The 15,387-nt window shown below is 36.3% G+C and overlaps 1 protein-coding gene across 1 annotated transcript in view; it reads left to right on the plus strand.

Moving 5' to 3' along the window:
• The window catches only part of NIPA1 (NIPA magnesium transporter 1), an 83,930-nt gene that overhangs the window by 22,171 nt on the left and 46,372 nt on the right, over positions 1-15,387 (plus strand). The gene's annotated exons all lie outside the window — the stretch shown is intronic.

Consider the following 15,387-nt stretch of genomic DNA (forward strand, 5'->3'; position numbering starts at 1 on the left):
GTAGTTTTGTTTTTAATTTTTTGAGGAAACTTTATATAGTTTTTCTTAGCTGTTACACCAATTTATGCCCCCCCCCAACAGTGCATAAGGGCTTAATGCATGAGGGTTTATCCATATCCTTACCAACATGTTATTTCTTGTCTTTTTGATGATTAGTGATGTTGAGCATCTTCTCATGTGTGTGTTGGCCATCTGTATGTCCTCTGTGGAGAAATATCTATTCAGTTCCTCTGTCCATTTATTAATCAGATTATTTGGGGTTTTTTGGTATTGGGTTGTATGGATTCTTTATATAATTTGGATGTTAATTGCTTATCAGGTATGTGATTTGCAGATATTGTCTCCCATTCATCATGTTGCCTTTTTGTTTTGTTGATGGTTTCCTTGGCTGTGCTAAAGGTTTTTAGTTTGATATAGTCCTAATAGTTTATTTTTGCTTATGTTTCCCTTGCCTGAGGAGATAATTCAGAAAAATATTGTGGAGGCTGATGTCCAAGAAATTACTGCATATGTTTTCTTTTAGGAGTTTAATGTTTTCAGGTCTCACATTTAAGTGGTTAGCCCATTTTAGTTAACTTTGATATATGGTGGAAGAAAGTGATCTAGTTTCATTCTTTCACATGTAAGCAAGCAGTTTTCTCAACACCATTTATTGGAAAGACTTTTCCCCCCATTGTATATTCTTGCCTCCTTTGTTGTAGATTGACCATGTAAGCATGTGTTTATAACTGGGCTCTATTGTCTGCTCTGTTGATCTATGTGTCTTTGTGTGTGTGTGTGTGTGTGTGTGTGTGCGCGCGCGCGTGCGTGCACCAATAATGTACTGTTTTGATTACTAGAGCTTTGTAGTGTAGTTTGAAATCAAGGAGCATGATACCTCCAGCTTAGCTCTTTCTCAAGAATATTTTGGTTATTTTTGGGTCTTTTGTGGTTCTATACAAATTTTAGGATTGTAATATTTCTGTGAAAAAAATGCCATTGATAATTTTGATAAAGATTGTATTGAATCTGTAGATTGCTTTGAGTATACACATTTTAACAATATTAATTCTTCTAATCCATGAGCAGGGTTTATCTTTCCATTTGTATGTGTCGTCTTCAGTTTCTTTCATGAGTGGCTTACAGTTTTCACTATAAGGTCTTTCACCTCCTTGGTTAAATGCTTAGGTATTTTATCTTTCTGATGCAGTTGTAAATGGGATTATTTTTTTAACTTCTCTTTCTGCTAGGTCATTATAAGTGTATATACACTTACATATAATGTGTATACATTATAAGTGTACACAACAGATTTTTGTATGTCCATTTTGTATCCTGAAAATTTACTTAATTCATCTATTGTAATCATTTTTTAGAGGAGTCTTTAGGGTTTTCTATATATATAGTTTTATGTCATCTGCAAATAGTGACAGTTTTCCTTTTTTACCAATTTGGATGACTTTTCTTTCTTTTTTTCTTTCTTTTTATAGTTTTGGGTGTTTTTTGTTTGTTTCTGTTTTTGTTTTGCTTTTCTGCTTTTTTGCTTTTTCTTTTTTTGCTTTGCTGTGGCTAGAATATCCAGTACTATGTTGAATAAAAGTGGTGAGAGTGAGCATCTTTGTCTTATTCCTGATTTTAAAAGCTTTTCCTTGTTGTGTATGATGTTAGCTGAGGGTTTGTCATATGTGGTAATGTCATATATGGTATGTATGTACGTATGTGCGTATTTAAGTTTTATTTATTTTTTTAAGTAATCTCTATACCTAATGTGGGGCTTGAATTCATGACTCCAAAGTCAAGAGTCACATGTTCTTCAGACTGAGCCAGCCGGGCACCCCTATGTGGTTTATTTAATGTTGAAGTTTATTCCCTCTCTACCCACTTTGTGAAGTTTTTATTTGTAAATGGATGTTGAATTTTGTCTAATACATTTTTTGCAACTATTGAGATGATCATATGATTTTTCTCGTTTACTTTGTGAATGTAGTGTATCAGGTTGGTTGATTTGTGGATATTGAACCATTTGCATCCCTGGAATAAATCTCACTTTATTGTGGTAATGATCCTGTTAATGTATTGTTGAACTCAGTTTGCTAATATTTTCTTGAGGATTTTTGCACCTATATTCATTCATTAAGAATATTGACTTATAATTTTTATTTTTTTGTAGTCTCTTTGTCTGGCTTTGGTATCAGGGTAATGCATGTCTAGTAGAATGAATCTGGAAACATTTCTTCCTATTCAAATTTTTTGGAGTAGTTGGGGAAGGATAGGTATTAACTCTTCATGAAATGTTTGGTAGAATTTACCTGTGAAGTGTCTATTCCTAGGCTTTTGTTTGTTGGGAATTTATTTTTTTTTTAATTTAAATTTTAGTTAACATATAGTACAGTATTGGTTTCAGGAGTAGAATTCAGCGATTCATCACTTACATACAACACCCGGTACTCACTACAAGTGCCCTCCTTAATACCCGTCATTCATCTAGCCTATCTCCCAGCCATCTCCCTCCAGCAACCCTCAGTTTGTTCTCTATCATTAAGTCTCTTGTGCTTTGTTTCCTTCTCTCTTCTCCCCCCCTCCATATGTTCATCTGTTTTGTATCTTAAATTGTAAATATGAATGAAATCATATGGTATTTATCTTTCTCTGATTTTGCTTAATTCCATCCACATCATTGCACATGGCAAGTTTTCATTCTTTTTGATGGCTGAGTAACATTCCTATATAAATATATCACATCTTTTTTATTCATCAGTCGATGGACATTTGGCTCTATCCATAGCTTGGCTATTGTTAATAATGCTGCTTTAAGGCGCGCCTGGGAGGCTTAGTCGGTTAAGTGTCCGACTTCAGCTCAGGTCACGATCTCGTGGTCTGTGAGTTCGAGCCCCGCGTTGGGCTCTGGGGTGATGGCTCAGAGCCTGGAGCCTGCTTCTGATTCTGTGTCTCCCTCTCTCTCTGCCCCTCCCCCGTTCATGCTCTGTCTCTCTCTGTCTCAAAAATAATTAAACGTTAAAAAAAAATAATGCTGCTTTAAACATTGGGGGCATGTCCTCCTTCAAATCTGTAGTTTTGTATCCTTTAGGTAAATACCTTGTAGTACAATTGCTAAATGGTAGGGTAGTTCTATTTTGAACTTTTTGAGGAGGCTTCATGTTGTTCTCCAGAGTGGCGCACCAGTTTTCATTACTACATCCTTGCCAACACCTGTTTTTTTTTTTCTGTTGTTAATTTTAGGGATTCAGACAGGTGTGAGGTGGTATCTCATCATGGTTTTGGTTTGTATTTCCCTGATCATGAGTGATGTAGAGCATTTTTTCATGTGTCTGTTAGCCATCTGGATGTCTTCTTTGGGCAAGTGTCTATTCATATCTTCTGCTTATTTCTTAACTGGATTATTTGTTTTTTTGGGTGTTGAGTTTGCTAACTTCATAGATTTTGGATAGTAACCCTTTATCAGATATGTCATTTGCAAATATCTGGTCCCTTCCCTAAGCTACCTTTTAGTTTTGTTGATTCTTTCATTCAGTGTGCAGAAGCTTTTAATTTTGATGAAGTCCCAAAGTTTTTTTTTGTTTTTTTTTGTTTTTTTTTTTTTGCTTTTGTTTCCCTTGCCTCTGATGATATATATGCAAGAAGTTGTTGTGGCTGATGTCGAAGAAGTTGCTGCCTGTGTTCTCCTCTAGGATTTTGATGGTTTCCTGTCTCACATTTAGGTCTTTCATCCATTTTGAGTTTATTTTTGTGTATGGTTTAAGAAAGTGGTCCAGTTTCATTCTTCTGCATGTTGCTATCCAGTTTTCCCAACATCATTTGTTGAAGAAACTTTTTCCATTAGATATTCTTCCCTGCTCTGTCAAAGATAAATTGGCCATACACTTGTGGGTCCGTTTCTGGATTTTCTATGCTGTTCCATTGATTTATTGTTTTTGTGCCAGTACCATACTATTTTGACTGCAGCTTTATAATACAGCTGAATTCTGGAATTATGATGCCTCCAGTTTTGTTTTTCTTTTTCAGGATTGTTTTGCCTATTCAGGGTCTTTTGCGGTTCTGTACAAATTTTAGGATTGTTTGTTCTAGCTCTGTGAAAAATGCTTGTGGTGTTTTGATGGGGATTGCACTAAATGTGTAGATTGCTTTGAGTAGTATAGACATTATAACAACAGTCTTCCAATCCATTAGCATGGAATGTTTTTCTGTTTCTTTGTGTCCTCTTCAATTTCTTTCTTAAGTTTTCTATAATTTTCAGAGTACAGATCTTTTACCTCTTTGGTTTGGTTTATTCCTAGGTATCTAATTGTTTTTGATGCAATTGCAGATAGGATCTATTCCTTGATTTCTCTTTCTGCTGCTTCATTATTGGTGTATACGAGTACAACTGATATCTGTACATTGATTTTATATTCGGTGTCTTAGTTGAATTCATGTATTAGTTGTAGTAATTTTTTGGTGAAATCTTTCTGGTTTTCTATATAGAGTGTCATGTTATCTGCAGAGTGTAAGTTTGACTTCCTCCTTGCTGATTTGGATGCCTTTTATTTCTTTTTGTTACCTAATTGCTGAGGCTAAGACTTCCGGTACTATGTTAAATAGTACCAGCATCCTTGTCTTGTTCCTGACAGTAGGGGAAAGGCTCTCAGCTTTTCCCCATTGAGGATGACATTAGCTATGGGTCTTTTATATATGGCCTTTATGATTTTGAGGTATGTTCCTTCTATCCGTCCTTTCTTGAGGGTTTTTAATCAAGAAAGGATGCTGTATTTTGTAGATGCTTTTTCTACATTGATTGACAGGATTGTATGGTTCTTATTATTTTATTTCTTTTATTAACGTAGTGTATCACATTGATTTGTGAATATTGAATCAGTCTGCAGCCCAGGAGTAAGTCACATTTGATCATGGTGAATAATTCTTTAATGTATTGTTGAGTTTGATTTGCTAGTATCCTTTGAGCATTTTTGCATCCGGGCTCATCAGGGATATTGGACTGTAATTATCCTTTTTAGTGGGGTCTTTGTCTGGTTTTGGAATCAAAGGTAATTCTGGCTTCATAGAATGAGTTTGGATTTTTTTTTTTTAATTATTGATTCAGTTTCATTACTAGTAGTAGATTTGTTCAAATTTTTATTTTTTTCTGATTCAGGCTGGGAAGATTGTGTGCTTATATGAATTTATCCATTTTTCTAGGTTGTCCTATTTATTTACATATAATTGTTCATAGAAGTCATTTGTATTTCTGTGCTATCAGTTGTAAGTTCTCTTCTTTATTTTTGATTTTATTTATTTTGGGTCACTCTCTTTTTCTTGATGAGTGTGGCTAAGGGCTTATCAATTTTGTTTATTTTTTCAAAGAACCAGCTTTTGATTTCATTGATGTTTCTGTTGTTTCTTTTAGTCTCTGATCTTTACTATTTTCTTCCTTCTATTAATTTGGGGGTTTTTTGTTCTTTTTCCACTTCCTTTATGTGTAAAGATAGGTGGTTTGAGATATTTCTTGTTTCTTGAGGTAAGCCTGTATTGATATAAACATCTCTCTTAGAAACTGCTTTTGCTGCATCCCATAGATTTTGGAGTATTGTGTTTGTGTTTTGTTTTGTCTTAAGGTATTTTATTTTTATTTTTATTTTTTTAATGTTTATTTTTGAGAAGGAGAGATCATGAATAAGGGACGTTCAGAGAGGGGGGAGCGGACAGAGGATCTGAAGTGGGCTCCACATTGACAGCAGAGAGCCCAATGCAGGGCTCAAACTCACAAACTGGGAGATCATGACCTAAGCCAAAGTCAGATGCTTAACCAACTGAGCCACCCAGGTGCACCTGTCTTAAGGTATTTTTAAGTTTCCTGTTTGATTTTTACATTGGCCCCTTAGTTGTTTAGTAGTATGCTGTTTTTAGCCTCCACTTGTTTGTGGGGTTTTTTTTTTTTTTCAGTTTTTTTCTTGGAGTTGATTTCTAGTTTCATACTGTAATTGTCAAAAGATGCTTGATATGATTTCAGTATTCTTGAATTTATTGTGACTTGTTTTGTGGTTCAATATGTGATCTGTCCTGGAGAATGTTCATGTGCACTTGAAAAGAATGTGTATTTTGCGGTTTTTGGATGGAAGGTTTTGTGTATATCTGTTAAGTCCATGTGGTCCATCTGGTCTAATGTGTCATTTATGTCCACTGTTTCTTTGTCCACTGTCTATCTGGATGACCTATCTGTTGATGTAAGTTGGGTATTAAAACCATTTACTCTTAATACATTACTGTAAATTTCTTTCTTAAATCTGTTAATATTTGCTTTATATACATAGACCTTCCTATATTGGGTGCATAGATACCTAAAATCCCTATATCTTCTTGTGGATTTATCCCTTTATCATTATATAATACCTTTCTTTGTTGTTGTAGTCTATTTTAAAGTCTATTTTGTCTGATATAAGTATTGCTATGCCAGTTTCCTTTTTATTTCTATTTGCATGGGTTATTGTTTTCCATCCTTTCATTTTCAATATGTACATGTCTTTTGGTCTGAAGTGAGTCTCTTGTAAGCAGCATATGGTTGGATCTTGGTGGTTTTTTTGTTTTTTGTTTTTTGAATCCATTAAGCCACCCTATGTCTTTTGACTGGAGCATTCATCCAATTATGTTTCTAGTAATTATTGATAGACATGTACACATTGTCATTTTGTTCAGTGTTTTCTGTTTGTTCTTGTAGTTCTCTGTTCCTTTTTTTTTTTCTCTTGCTCTCTTTGTGAATCAATGATTTTATCTAGTGTTACTGTTGGATTCCTTTTTATTTTTTGTATATTATAGTTTTATGGTTTGAGGTTACTCTGAGGTTCATATATAACATTCTGTACATATAGCAGTCTATTTTAAGTTGATGGTTACTTAAGTTCAAACACTATGTAAAAATGCTACACTTTTACTTCCCCTTCACATTTTAATTTTTTGATGTCATATTTTACATTTTTAAATTTTGTGGATCTCTTATAATTATTTTAGACATAGTTGATTTTACTAATGTTGACTTTTAACCTTGATAATAGCTTTATAAGTGGTTGATCTACCACTTTTACTATGTTTCCTTTTCTTAGTGAAATTTTTTCATTCATAATTTTCTTCTAGTTTTGGCCTTTTCTTTCTCACTTAAAGAATTTACTTCAACATTTCTTATAAGGCTGATTTAGTGGTAATGAACTTCTTTAACTTTTGATTCCAAAACTCTGTATTTCTCCCTCAATTCTGAATGATAACCTTGCCAGGTAGGGTATTCTCAATAGTTTTTTTTTTTTTTTTTAAGCACTTTGAATATTTCATTGTACTCCTTTATGGTCTGCAATGTTTCTGCTGCAAATCAGCTGACAGACTTACAGTGGTTCCCTTGCATGTAACTAATTGCTTTTTCCTTGCTGCTTTTAAGAGTTTGTTTTTAATTTCTTATATTCTAATTATTATGTGTCTTTATATGAACATCTTTGGGCTCATCTTTTTTGGGACTCTCTTTACTTCCTCGACCTGGATGTTTGTTTCTTTTCCCAGATTAGGAATGTTTCCAGCTATGTTTTCATTCAAATAACTTTTTTGCCTTTTTTTTCTCTCTCTTCTCCTTCTTGGACCTTTGTAATGCAATTGTTAGTGTGTTTGATGCTTTCCCAGGGGTTCCCTAAAGTATCTTTTAAAATCCTTCCTTCCTTCCTTTTTGCTGTTCTGCTTGGCTGAATTCCTCTACCCTCTCTTCCAGATTCCTGATTTGTTCTTCTGTATTATGTAATCTGGTGTTGATTCTGTTTAGTATGTCTTTTATTTGTTATTGTATTCTTTAGCTCTGATTGAACTTTTTAATATTTTCTCTTTTGTTGAAGTTGTCCCTGAGATCATTCACTCTTCTCCCAAATTTGGTGAGCATCTTTATGACTATTATTTTGAACCATTTGTCAGGTAGCTTGCTGATCTACATTTCATTTAGTTCTTTTTTGAGGTTTTGTCTTATTCTTTCATTTGGACCATGTTCCTCTGTCTCCTCATTTTGTCTAACTCTCTGTGTTTATTTCTTTGCATTAAGTAGATCAACTATGTCTTCTGTTCTTGAAAGAGGGGCCTTATATACAGGGTCTCCTTTGGGGCCCAGAAGCACCATCCCCCCTGGTTATCAGAACTACATGCTCCAGGGATGTCGCCTCTGTGGGTTTCATATGTCCTCCTATCATGGCTGAGCCGTGACTGCTGTGGGCACACTGGTGGGCTTGACTGGCCCCTGGTGTGGTTGACTGTGAAACCAGGCCACTACTGTTGTGAGTGTGCTGGTGGGCAAGGATGCTCCTCCTTCCCTTCTGCCCTGTGGGAGTCCCTAGAGGAAGGTGTGGTTTCAGCTGATGCTTCCCACCAGCTGCTGTGGGGATGGCAGTTAGGTGGAAGCCACTTGGGAAGTGTGCCTGCTTGGGTGGGCAGGGTAGGTGGGGTGAGTCCCCAGGGTGGGGAGAGTGGTGCTAGCAAGGTGCATGGAAGTTACCAGAAATGGTACCCACCAGCACCAGGTCAGCTAGTTAGAAGGAGAATAATAAAAATTGTACCACCACTTCCGTTCCTGGAGAAAGTTCTTATAGATCCCAGCCCCTCTAGCGGATACCCTAAAATTAGTCAAATAATCTCCTTCATGCATGGTCCAATTACTTTTCAAACTTCTGGCTCTATGCTGAGTCATGGAGTGAGTGGTATAGTGCTCTGGCTCTTTAAGATTGGAGTCTTAATATCCTGTAGCCCTTTGGTTCTTCCCGAGTTAAGCTGGGCTGATTTTCAAAGTCAGATTTTATATGGGCTCATCTACTCAGTGCAGGTCCTCAGGGTAGGGATGCCGGATGTGGGGCTTGATCCCCTTGCTCCTGAGAGATAACCTCCATTTTGTGATATCCCTCTGCTTTTGGTTTGTTACTCTGGGGGCATGAGTTCCTACTAGACTCTCTGCCCCTCTTACCCATCTCTATATGGCTTTTTCATTATATTTTTAGTTGCAGAATAACTATTCTGTTAGTCTTAAGGTAGTTCTCCTAGAGAGTTGTTCTATAGGTAGCTGTAGTTTTGGTGTGCATGGGAGGAGGGGAGCTCAGGATCCTCCTGTTTTACCACTTGAATCTCATCCTCCTGATATTTTCCCTGTCAATGTATTTTTGCATTATTTTTTTAGTGGTTGCTCTAAACTTACCATATACGTCTTAACTTAGAAAATCTACTTTAGGGGCACCTGGGTGGCTCAGTCAGTTAAGTGGCTGACTTTGGCTCGGGTTATGGTCTCATGGTTTGTGAGTTTCAGCCCTGAGTTGGGCTCTGTGCTGACAGCTCAGAGCCAGGAGTCTGCTTCTGATTCTGTGTCTCCCTCTCTCTCTGCCCCTCCCGCTCACGCTTTGTCTCTCTCTCTCAAAAATAAATGAACATTTAAAAAAAAATTTTTTTAAGAAATCTACTTTAGACTTACGCTAATTTAATTCTAATTAGATATAGAAGCCTTGCTTGTATATTGCTGCTTCTTTTATTTGTGTTATTGTTTTTATGTTACAAACCCAACAATATATTGTTGCAATACATAATTAAAGTAATGCAAGCTTTATATAATTTTATGTCCTTAAAGAAGTTTCCAAAATAGAGAAAAGCAAATATAGATTTATAGAGTTTAATGTGTTAACCATTTAAAAAATTTTTAAATTATTTTTATTTTTATTATTAGAGAGAGAGAGAGAGAGAGCTGGGGGAGAGGGAAAGAGGGAGACAGAGAGAGAATCTTAAGCTCCAAGCTCATGACCTGTGCTGAAATCAAGAGTCAGACACTCAACCAACTGAGCCACCAAGGCACCCCATCGATATGTTAACCTTTTTATTTACCATTCTTTGTTCTCTTTATTTGTTCTTACGGCATTCAAGTTATTAAGTTACCATGTCCTTACTCAGTAAAACTTTGATCACACCCACATCCTTTATGCTGTTATTGTTAAATATATTACAATTCTATGTATTATAAATCCAACAACAGTTCTGTGCACATATGTCCCATAGCTTTTCAAATCAGTTAAGGTGAGAAAGGGAAACAAATTTGTGTTTTGTAATTAAACATTTTTTAAAAATTGTAATTAAAATTTGCTAAGAAATCAGTTGTTAATTTACTGAGATTGTCTTGCGTATTATCATTCATTTTTCTATTGCTTCTCTTAAAATTTTTCTTCATCTTTGAGCATTTTTACCAATGTGACTTGTGTGTGGAATTCCTGGAGTTTGTTGAGCTTCTTGAATTTTCATCATGTTTCGTAAATTTCAGCCTTTTTTTCCTTGAATGTTTTTTCTTCTACTTCCTCTCTACTCTCCTTCTGGTAGTAACATTATGACTGTGTTGATGTACTTAATGTTGTTTCACATTTTTCTAAGGTTCTGTTTATTTTTCTTTATGCTTTTCCCCCCTTCAGAATGTACAGTCTTTATCAATCTATGTTCAAATTCACTAAATCTTTCTTTTGCCGAGAATATTCAAATTTGCTATTGATTTCTTTTTTCATTCCAGTATTGTGCTTTTTAATTCCAGAATTTCAGTTTGGGTTTGTTTTTTTTTAAGTCATTTCTATCTCTTCATTAATACTCTCTATTTGATGAGAAGTTGTATTTACACATACCTTCTTTACTTCTTTAAGCATGGCTTCTTTACTTATTTGAACATATTTTTTTAAGTTTTTATCTTAATTCCAGTTAGTAACTTGAACATATTTTTAATGTATGGTTTGAGATTTTTGTGAAGTCTGAAATTAGGCTCTCTTACAGGCAGTTTTAGTTGCCTGCATTTTCCCTGTTTGTATAGTGTATGTAATGTAGGTCACATTCTCCTGGCTTTTTTGTATGTCTTGTATTTAGGGAGCGGGGGTTCTTATTTTTATTATTACATGATCATGCCATCACACAGCATTTTTTTCTTTGAACTTTTACACCTAATAGAAACCAACATCATTCAAGCACTTAATTATAGTTTACCTTGTGTTCTTTGCTTCTGTTTCATGTGTAACAAATGGAGCAAGAATATTTTATCTTTAATTATAATACAAATATACAATAAGTTATTCATGAACCTAAAATGTTCCTCATTCCCAGCATGCAGAATAAACAAGAAAACTTTGCCTTGCTTCCTCTTGATACTACTTAACCCCTAAGAGACCTACAAGGAAAAAGATGAAGACAAACTATCAAGAGCAAAAAGGCACAGAATCTCTGTAGAATGGTCCCTATACCCATCTTCTTAGTACATTTAAACACCAAAAAAGAAAAGACAGAAATAACAGTTTTCCCATCAAGAAGCACTGCCTGGAGAGTGACTTGACCCAACATCTCCTCTTGAAGTTGAATAGCACCTAGGTTACAGGAGACCCCAAAGGTCTAGGGCTCAAGGACCACTAGATGGCAATAGTGTCATTGTAGGATGGACTGCAGATATTGTGGAGGCTCCAGGCACTCCTACCATGGACGTTCTGGTTTATGATTCATAATGCTGGAAGCTCTTGACTTAGTTTATATCTCAAGATGATAGGGAGTCATGGGCTTAACATTTTCAGGCCTCTGTTGCTCCATTTATTTTTTTATTGTTGTAAAATATGCATGCCATAAAATTTACTATTTTAACCATTTTTAATTGTATAGTTTGGCTGTGTTAAAGGCATTCATGTTGTGTTAAACATCATCAATATTCATCTCTAGAACTTTTTCATAATCTCCTTCGGAAACACTGTACCCATTTAACAGGAACCCCCCGTTCTCACTCCCAGCCCCTATCACATTCTGTTTCTATGGAGGTGACTACTCTCAGTACCTCATGTTAAGTTCACTTATAAAATATTTGTTATTTTTTGACTGGCTGTTTCACTTAACATACTGTCTCTCAGGTTCATATGTGCTGTAGCATGTATCAGAATTTCATTCCTCTTTAAGGTTGAATAACAATCTTTCTTGTACCGTTTGCTGCTTTTTCGTGTATAGCAAAAAGGACCGTGTCCATTGTATTTTGTCTGTCCATTTGTTCATTCATCTGCTGTAGAATACTTGTTGTTTCCACCTTTTGTCTATTGTGAATAATGCTGGTATGAACATGATGTACAAATAAATATGTGTTTAAGTCCCCACTTTCAGTTCTTTTGGGTATATACCCTGAAGGGGAATTGCTGGATCATATGGTGATCCTATATGTAATCCCTTTTCCACTGTGGCTGCACCATTTTCCATTTTCACCAGCAGTGCACATGGTTTCCAGTTTATCCACATCCTTACCAACACTTGTTTTGTTTTTGTGAATAGTAGTCACTTTAGTGGATGTGAAGTGATATGGGTTTAATTTGTGTTTCCCTAATGTTTAGCAATGTTGAGCATCTGTTCATGTGCTTATTAGCCATTTGTGCATCTTTTTGGAGAAATGTCTACTCAAGTCTTTTGGCTATTTTTGAATTGTGTTGTTTTGTTGTTGTTTTGTCATGAATTTTGTTGATATCTGGACATTTTAGGTAATGTATGATAGCAACTCTGGAATTTGATTGACCTCCTTCTCTCAGTGGATTGTTTGCTTGTTCATTTGTTTAGTGACCTAAATTTGTTTAGTGGAGTATTTTGGTAAAGTCTGTTTCCCCTGTGAAGCCTGTAATGACACACACCTCAGAGGTTATAGTCTTGGGTATGTGCACCTTTACTTGAGATGACTAGCTGGGCTATCTTTGACTGTTTCTTTACCTAATTTTTCTCTTGTCTGCCTCATTGGGTATCACATCTAGCTTTTAGTTGCTTCATAGTCTTGTCCAGTTAATTTAAGGCAGGTATATTTGTTGAGACTAGTTATTGGGAGTAGTTGGTAGCCTCTGATCTCTGCTTGCCTCTCTAAGCATGAGACTTGCACCCTACCTTCAGGCTTAAAACAGGATAGGATGATCAGGGCCTGTTGTACCAGGGATAGAGTCTCTGGGTAGGGGCTGGGTTGGGGAAAGAAGTCCCTAAACTCTTGGATACACCGATCAGATATTTAGCCTATTCAACTTGAAGGGGATAAGAAATGCTGAAGAACTGCTCTTCCTGGTGATGAAGAGCTAAAGGGAGAGGGGACCTCAGTTTCTTGGTTACCAGCCTGGAGTGGAGCTTCTGTGAAGCTGAATTGCAGTGAGGGAGAGAACAAATAGGTCTTAGCTCATGTGCTAAGGGCTTACACTGTTCTCACTGAGATTTAGTAGATTTTTCTTGAGTATACGTTTCTTGATTTGCTGTATGCTTTTAGGGCAATTTCAGAGACTTGAAAAACAATTTTAATACTTTATTTGGCAGTTATTGTTGTTTCAGTGGGAAACTGGTCCACAGGGTTCCTCACACCAGCATTCTGGAAGTGGACTTCATGAACTTTCATTCTTTAAATTCAGCATGCAGGGGTGCCTGGCTGGCTTAGTTGGTAGAGCATGTGACTCTTGATTGTCATGAGTCAAGCCCCACATTGGGCATGGAGCCTACTTAAAATAAAAACTAAAAAAAATTTTTTCTTAAATATAGCAAGTATTTGGGGGGTACTGGGGCATTCTTTTAAGTAGACACAGTGTGATTAACACATTCACGAAATTCAACATGGATTTTGCACTAATATCTGGTAACTAGTCTACAGTGCTTACTAGGAGGGGCTTTCTTAGGCTCAGCTGTATGGTCCACATTTGCCTCAGACACACTCAGGGACACAGGACAGGAGCCATAGCTAGTGCTGTGCCCTCTCCTGCTGGAGGTTGGCAGCAGAGGCAAAGCATGGCTCAGGGGCCTGGAGGCAGAGCTGCAGTAGGCAATGCCACAGCAGCCCTGCCTTATGAGCCTTGTACCCCCTAGGGTAAAGTCACAGAGGCAAAGCTCCCAAGCCCCACAGGAGACATACTTGTTCCCAGAGGCATTGCACTCGGGAGTCCAAGTAATAGGATCTCTACCAGGTGTTCACCGACCTCCAGTCAGGTGCTATTTGTCCATCAGAGGTCATTTCTAAGTGTTATCCTCTGGCCACATGGCTGTCAGCTTCCTAGAACCAGAAAGTGAACCTTGAGTCACATTCTCATGTAGAAAGAAAATGGGTTTTATAAGTCTTTTCTTGACAACGGTCCATATTTAGATTTTGCCAATTGCCCTAATACTGTCCTTTATAGCAACGTTTTTTTTTTTTTTTCATTTAGCATCTTATGTGTTGAGTTACCATGTCTTAGTTTTCTTTTATCTGCAACCGTTCTTTAGCCTTTCTTTGTCTTTAGAACCTTGTCTTTTAAAACATTTTTTTAATGTTTATTTTTTGAGAGAGACAGAGACAGAGAGACAGAGCACAAGCAGGGGAAAGGCAAGAAAGAGGGAGACACAGAATCTGAAGCAGGCTGTCAGCCTGAGCTGTCAGCACAGAGCCCGACGTGGGGCTTGAACTCACTAACTGTGAGATCATGACCTGAGCCGAAGTCGGACTCTTAACTGACTGAGCCAACCAGGTGCCCCAGGACCTTGCCTTTTTTTAGAGTGCAAACCAGCAAATTCATAGTCTATTTCACAGTTTCCTCATATTTAAATTCAAGTGATGCACTTTGGCGGGAATACCAGATATAATGTTGTATCCTTCTCAGTGCATCCACTCAGGAAGCATGTAATATTGATTTGTCCCATTGCTGATGATAACTTGAGCCACTTAGTTAGGTGATGTCTGTCAGGGTCTATAGAGTACTGTAAAGGTAAGTTTTTCTCTTAATAATTAATGAAAAACTGATGGAGGTGATTAAGGGAGACTATGTGGCAATCTTATATTCCTCAACAAACTTTTATCCACTTGCTTTAGTATCCATTAGTGATTCTTGCTAAATTGGTTTTTATTGTGATGTTGCCAAATGATGATATTTTAACTCATCCATTCTTCCTATTCTGTCATTACTTATTAGCCCCATTTCACTGTTTTCAAGTACATATTGTAATACCTGTAATTCTGTTCCTCCATGAATCACTGACTTCCTGTGTTCATTATACTAAATTATTAAGAATTAGAATGTCCAGTTAGAATTAGGTACTTTATTTTTTAAAAAGTAATTTCCCTATAAAGGTAACTACAGAGTTACTTTTAAATGAGTATAGCTGATAACATAATGTTACATTCATTTCAGATGTGCAACTTAGTGATTTGACAAGTTTATACATTATGCTGTGTTCACTGTAAGTATAGCTACCATCTGTCCCATTACATCCCTATTGTAACATCATTTACTACTGAATGAGAGAATATATTTGCAAATGATATATCTGATAAGGGTTAATATCCAAAATATTAAGATATAAGTTATCTTTATAGAACTTACACAACTCAACACCAAAAAAAACCCCAATATAGTTAAAAAATGGACACAAGATCTGAATAGA

The sequence above is a fragment of the Panthera tigris genome, chromosome B3, assembly GCF_018350195.1.
Source record: "Panthera tigris isolate Pti1 chromosome B3, P.tigris_Pti1_mat1.1, whole genome shotgun sequence".
NCBI classification, from domain to species: Eukaryota; Metazoa; Chordata; class Mammalia; order Carnivora; family Felidae; genus Panthera; species Panthera tigris.